Source organism: Teleopsis dalmanni, chromosome 1, assembly GCF_002237135.1.
Source record: "Teleopsis dalmanni isolate 2A chromosome 1, ASM223713v2, whole genome shotgun sequence".
Lineage (NCBI taxonomy): Eukaryota > Metazoa > Arthropoda > Insecta > Diptera > Diopsidae > Teleopsis > Teleopsis dalmanni.
In genome coordinates this window covers 26,690,576-26,698,038 of record NC_051846.1, presented here as the reverse complement: position 1 = coordinate 26,698,038, position 7,463 = coordinate 26,690,576, and the positions used below count along the sequence as shown (strand labels likewise).

General features: G+C 31.7%; 1 protein-coding gene across 1 annotated transcript in view; it reads right to left on the bottom strand.

The window, feature by feature from the left end:
- Positions 1 to 7,463, bottom strand: part of LOC119673288 (lipase member I-like) — a gene marked incomplete in the record, with an annotated part of 638,721 nt that overhangs the window by 630,192 nt on the left and 1,066 nt on the right.

Genomic DNA, 7,463 nt, shown 5'->3' with positions numbered 1-7,463 from the left:
AATCGCTCGATTGTTTGTTTGTATCTAAAAGGATTTCTTCATTTTTATTCAACAGCAGTCTGCCAGTATTTTTGAAAATTGATCTAGTCTTGGACACCTTCTGTGATTTTGGGTTTGATGCTAGGAAGAATGTTATATTTACCGATTGACATGAAGACTTAGTGACCTCTTTGGATCATAAAGTAAGATGGTGTTTGAAATTATGGATGGATATAGAACCATGGTTAGAATTTTGGATTTGCTAGTGGTAGATTTCTACATTTCTGTATTCATTAATGAAAATAGCGACATACTCATGCATACCCCTTTGGTTTATGAAGTAGCATAGGATTCGTTAAAAGGCATCCCTCAGCTAGTGATTTCTATAATATGTATATTTTTGGTTCAAAAATTATCTGCATAACTTTAACAAATTTTATTATATATAAAAAGTTGATAAAATTTCCATAATCAATTACCTAATTTTCCAAAACTTGAAATACTGCTCATTGTTAAGATTTGGTATTTGTAAAATATTCACTTTAATAATAATAAAAACTTAATAATTTCTTCTATTTGCTTTGGCAAAGATTATCTGTTAGAAATCCAAGTCGCTGTGAATGCGATTCTGTTATGCGTTTCTCGGTTAAAAGGAAGATTATATCGCCGATTTGGTTGCATCTAGTGTAATCTTGGTGCAAGAAGACTTATTATATTTTTTCTTCTTTCTTAGCATAACAGTCTTGTGTAGACCAGTGGTTCCTCCAAGAAGACTTAATTATTATTTTTTAAGAGTAATTAAACTAATCATATAGGATTACAAATATTAGTCATAATGCCCAAAAAAATATTCAATGTCAGTTCATTTATAATACTATATAATTTCTATAGTATTCATTACTTTTTGATATTTAAACCATATATTCATTGTTGTGTCTTCTTACCGCATTCAAAGATGCAAAATACAATAGAATGATATTTGATTTAATACATGGAGAGTGTGAACTTTTTGTTGTTGGTTCTTATTTTATTTCAGCTTAAAGTGCACTTGCAAGGTTAAGTCTAATATTCTGTGTGATACGTTAAATGTGTTTATATAGTAAATTCTCTACCCTGTTATTAGAGTAGTCAGTCTATTACTCTTCATAAAATATGAACCGTAAACATCGAAATTTATCGCTGTCATACAAGCAGATCGAAAGAAATTGACAGACGTATCGATATTGAATCGTGTCATTGTACACGACAAGATGACAATCGTAGTGCTGATCAATAAAACATACATAATTTGATCCTTAATGAAGTTAATCACTGATGTTACTTACTATATAAAACTTCAACACTGTTTGAATACATAATATTTATTTCTATGAGATCATAATAGCGAAAGCAATCACTATTCTTCAAATTCCTACCAAAACTGATGTTTGTGCTCTGCATCGTTTAGTTGATTACTATAAAAATATAACTTGCATATCAGATATAAAACCAATTAAATTATTCGTGCTACGTTTCGCATATTAAGTGAAATTTGTGGTCAATACAATCGATTTACAGTAGTTACCACTCGTAATGTCATTGAAGAATTTGGGTCAAATGGTATTTTTTGCGGTTTAAAGGATTTAAATCGTTAAAAATGTAAACACACTATAGAAAATATCTACGCTGTAAACTAAAGTATAAATAAAAATCAAGAACAATCAATTATACATCGTTTCTGATTTGGACTTTCGAATGGCGCCACATGGAATATGTTTCACAAAAGTTTGCACATTTTTGTACGAATTATTTTTTTTTCATACTGTGAACAATATATATATATTCCTAAATGCTCTATATCAATCAAAAGATTGTTCTCAATTTTTAATTTCGTCATTTCCATCGACGCATTTTTTTAGTATGACTTATTTTATTTCATTCCTTAATTATTCTGATTAACATTTAGAATTGACCGTAAAGGTCAAGGAGTTAGGAGGTAAACAAATCAAGTACGTAGAAACCTTAGTATATTTAAGTCAGAAATCATAGACAGTATCAAGCGAGAAAGGTGGTAAGGTTATTGCAAAACTGTAGTATATAGAGGTAAATATATCCCCTATAACCCGTAATGCGAAAGCGATCCTCTCAGGTCATTATGCAGCTGCGTGCGGTGCCGATGAGTGTCAGTTGGTATTCGTCAATGCGAGTAATTTAGGATTTCGCATAGAGCATGGAGTTCTAAAAGTGCTTGGCCTCAGGCTTGTAGATACAGTTAGTTAATTTTTTTTGGTGCGGTAAAAATCACCTCTTAAAAATGAATGAAGAAGATTTCCAGTATTTCAGTAATCAGAAGAGAGAGATATGAATAAGAGACTTAATACCTAGTGGACTAGAGTTAGAGATGTGAGATTGGGAGTAGGTGAAAGGGGCTGGATTACAGTACGAGCGTGGGGATTGGACTAGTGATACACTCAGTGACCAGGGTCACGAGATCCACTGTTGTAGAGTAGGATAATGGAGGCATGCGAGTCCCATTCATCAAAGTACAGCATAGGGTATGGCGTAGGGTACGTCCCTGACACCGTTCTTTACGGCGGTTCTTGCCGTCAAGCCTGCGCTTGTAATTTGTGCAATCATGTAGGAAATTCCGCACGAAAAGAATGATTGTTTCCATTTGGGTGGAGGTGTTTTCAGACTAAATGAATTTAAAGAAGTAATATTTTAGTTTCAGCATGTTATCGTGACAGAATTCTGAATTTGTTTTAACATTCACTGAATCAAACAATTTCAGCGTACTGTCATTAATATATTTTTGCACACCTTTGACTCTCAAGTTTTTGTATATATCTTAATTTATGATATCCCATGGGGTTTTAAGCATACCTCTTAATACAAAATCTTGATAAGTTTGAAATTTTATTAATGTGGATGGAGCAGCATTTCAATAAGAAACACAAATATAAGATAGCTTAGGTCTAATTACTTGATTATGAAGCAGGGTTTTCTTATTTACACTTAACTTTCGCTGTATTAATGGTGTCAGAGCATTTAGAGTTTTATTACAAGACTTTACCTTCTCATTCTGTCAAAAGTTAAGCAAATTATCTTATAATTTTGTCAAAAGTTAGACTTAAGTATTGTACATTATCATACTCTTCTGTCAAAAGTTGGACCTAAGAATTTTACATAACCTTTCAATTTCTATATTATTGACTTTTATTTTTCTTGGATTTTGATTTCTACGTCTTGTAATGAATATAGCTTTTGTTTTTTCAGCACATTTACTCCAACTCTTCATCTTCGGAAGTACCTCATTATTTTATCAATATGAAGTAGTATACTATTTAGGATATAATTACTATTCTTGTCATCATGCATAATGTACCAATTGAATATATTCATTATTGATGGTTTCATCCTTTTTGAAGTCATTGATGTATATCGTATACATCTCAAACTATAAAATCTATAACCTTCCCGGTTATCTATTGCATCCATAATTGCCCTTAATATATAATATAATAGAAATACGTAAATTAAATTTTCACCCTACATATTTTTCGCAATTTTTTAAAGGAATTGACATTCTGTATTCACACACCTGTATATTTCTGCGAGCCTTTGTATTCTCATATAAGTACATATGTACCTACAACCGCATTCTTGTACTCTGTTCAGCATCCTTGAAAGCATTTCCAAAAGCGAATAATTGATAAAACATTTTTTTAATGATTTAAATTATTTTTCTTTATAATTTTCAATTTTCACCATCTTAAAGCTAAAACGCTGCAATTTTGCGCCTGATGTCCCGCAGAAGTCCTGCGTGTATACGACTACTGGCGCTATTCCTTTGGTATTACCGTTTCCGTTCTTCGCTTAGTAAGTTTTTGTTGCAATGTTGTTAGTGCACTTATGTAAACACAACATGCAAACATATTCTCGTATATAAATAAAATATACACAAATACTTTTGTATTTCTGCTGATTGTGTAAAGTGTTCTTGTGTAATAATGTTGGCTTTTTTACATTTCTCCGGTTTTATTTGTTGAGTGCAAAAATAAAAATTACGACCTCTGTGCATAACAATATCTTATTGTGTGCATGTTGCCGCATGTGTTGCACATCATAGCCATCATAGTCATCATAGCCATCGTAGTCATCATAGTCATCATAGTCCTCATAGTCATCACGGTATAGTAGTTCGTTCCTTCCCTAGTTATCATCATTTCCATCATTATTTTCATTATCATTATTATAATAATCATAATTACCATCGTAATGATAATTATGCTATATGTCAGTTGCAGCTAAGCTACATTATTTCTAATGGTAAAATTTAAATAATATCCTTCGCAGGATGCATTTACACTTTTTCTCTACTAAAAAATATTTGCTACATTTGAATGTACTTAGGTACGTTGTGCTGGGGTAGAAAATGCGTATAAATTGTGATTATTTGTATTAATTAAGTGTTTTGTTGGCGTCATAAAAGCACTAAAGAAAAAAAAATTAATTTAATTTTGTTAGTAGGTCTTTAGAAAAGGTGTGAACATATCTTTTAATTAAAAAAAAATCTTATATATGACAGTTAAATGCAGTAAATAGATTCCCGTACTAAACGGTAACTTTTATAAGTATTTGAAAGTATAATTTTCAAGAACTCTATAAGAATAATAAAAATAACAATAAAAAATAAGTATTTGAAAGTATAAATTTCAATAACTATTTGCATTGATTGCTTACTGAACTAACAAAACATTGAAGATGTTCACCTAAAATTATTTAGAAAATCTTTTTACCTACCATATATACACACATCACTCTTACTTGTATTCCTGGCTAAAGGAACATTGGAGGAAATAAAAAATCAGATGATTTGGCCCGCATTAGTGCTTTTCTGCAGGGTACCGGGTTCTGTTTTCTTGAAGATCGTTAAGAGCAGTCCTTATCTTTACTTTCTTCAGCTTGCTAATAATAAATAGAATGTTAATCGGCAAGGACGAAAGACTTGTCTAAATTCGATGGGATGGATTTAATTTGCTTTTTTATATCTTAAGGATTCTTGATAGGAATGTACCAAAATAGCGAAAAGTCGCTAATTATCAGCGGTAAACGGAAAATTATCTGCTGATCTGCTACTACTGTTAACCAATCATCCATTTAAATATAATATTCCAGCGGTAGGCATGCCTGTCGTAAGAGTCGACTAAAATCCCGGCGCTATGCCGACACTTGTGTAAGAAATGTACATGGTAGTAGGCGTTGTCCCAGCCTGCGGCACTTAAACAGAGGTGTAATCTGGTACTACGTGGGTCAGTGGCCCGTACCTTCGGCTGTGCTGATCAGTTGAGTGGTTGTGGTTAATACCCAAACTTACGCGAGAAGAATGATCAGATATTTGTTTATCATTCATTCAGCGTGGAGTTGCGTATTCATCACCAGGTGCTGTGACCCAAACATCAGCAGAAGTTGTAGGTAGGCCTCGCATCAAACCAAGTTGGAAGTTATGTATTGCACACATTTCTTTATTGGCACCGGCGGAAATTCTTTAAATTTTTAATGGGGCGTTGATTGACGCTTTGTATCAATACGCGTGTTTTTAAACACCGTACTGTTAAGCGTCTACAACATAGAACGTTACGTAAAATAACAATAGAGATCTAGATATCTCAAAAAAATACCGGGATTCATTCAATAGAAAATAAAATATATATTATTCACCTAAATTTATTGTAACGTCTTTAGGGTAGGCCTCTCTGAAATAATATACTTACGCCAATGAATAACCCAATCAAATAAACATTTTTTCAACGCAATTTTTAGAACTGATTTCAGTACTCGTCGCTAATTCATTTTTGTATCATTTTCGTCTCAGTTAGAAGGCACCATTCCGAAGCTTGTTGGCTTTAAACTCGTAAAGTTATGTCGCTTCTGGGCAATATTTTCACTGCTTCCGATGTTTTAGAGTTAAGTGACTATTTAGTGACTATATTAATAGCAGAGGTATTTGTGGTATTATTTTATGTGTTTAACTCATATTCCTCGCCATTATTTGTGATATCTTTATGAGCGAAAATGCAGAACACTGCAATTTTGAACTATGTCGATATCAGAGATATGTAATTTGGACTTATGTGTATTAATGCAACAAGATTTCTTTAGGATTTTTTTTTGGTACCACTAACAACTTTTTAATCGCAAAGTAATTTAAAACATACATATAACTTAAATATAAGTTACTTAAAATATATATGACTGAAATAATCATTTAATATAATTAAAATAATATAACATCCCATGTAATATTTCATTGTTTTTAAGCAAATTATAGTAATTAATAATTAATTTTAATAGTAATAATAATATAATAATAATGATATATAACCAAATAATTCGTCCGTTACTTCTATATGGATGTGTAGCTCTGAGAAGACTTTTCAAGGTACCATGTTACATTAGGACGAATGATATCTTCAGGGACCTCAAGATGGATCCGATCAAAAAATACATAAAGGATAGAGCAATGAAATTATTTACGAAAACTGACAGACTTACCAACACCGCGTTATCGAATCTCAGAATGGTTACAGGCTCCTCGGGGAGGTATGCAGATCTGAGGTCAATTAGTTCCTTAGTCTGATGAAGTGATAAACAATAATCCAGTCCAGGCATAAAGAGGGGTTTTGAAGATACCTTCAGTTAATAAAGAGTAAAAGTGCTCAAGTGCACTGGCTCAAATAGCTTCAACATAATAATTAGAATATAATAATTATCAATCAATTGATATGTATAATGAAATAATCATTTAATGTAATTAAAAGAATATAATATCCCATGTAATATTTTACTGTTTTAAGCAAATTATAGCAATCAATTGGAATGTATAATGTTGTTTTATGCATTATATGTGGTGTTTTATGAATGACTGACATTTGTTCCGGTTTAAGCGTTACTCATACGCTGCGGTGAGAAATTACTTAAATATTTCATTCTCTTTGTTTGTATTAAAGTTTTTTTTTTCTATTGAATACATACAATCGTTGCACTTTCATACAATTTTAAAGTTTTATTAGCAACTCCACGACATGATTTCACTTGACACGTAAGAAAAAAATGGCAAAATGCATCCTGTCACAAAGAGAAAGGAACACACATACAATATTTAAAACTTTGCCTGCAGGATGAGAGTAGGGCATGCGAAAACTTCGTCCTTTGTACACAAACAAACTCGTTAACTATGCAAGCGACAATACTTTTTTCCTGTTAGTCTTAAACGCAAAGGCGCAGTGCTGTATAAAAACGTAGTATTAACAAAAGTTATGTGATTGCTATGTTTTTTTGTATTTCTGTGTTTTTGTTTTTGTTTTGTTATGTTTTTATTATTTCATTTTTTGTTATTATATTAAACAAAACACAAAAGTAACATAAAATATATTTTTAACCGTTTTGCCAACAGAGTGGAATTAAGGTAAAACTGAAAAAGATTCATGGTCATTAAAAGAATG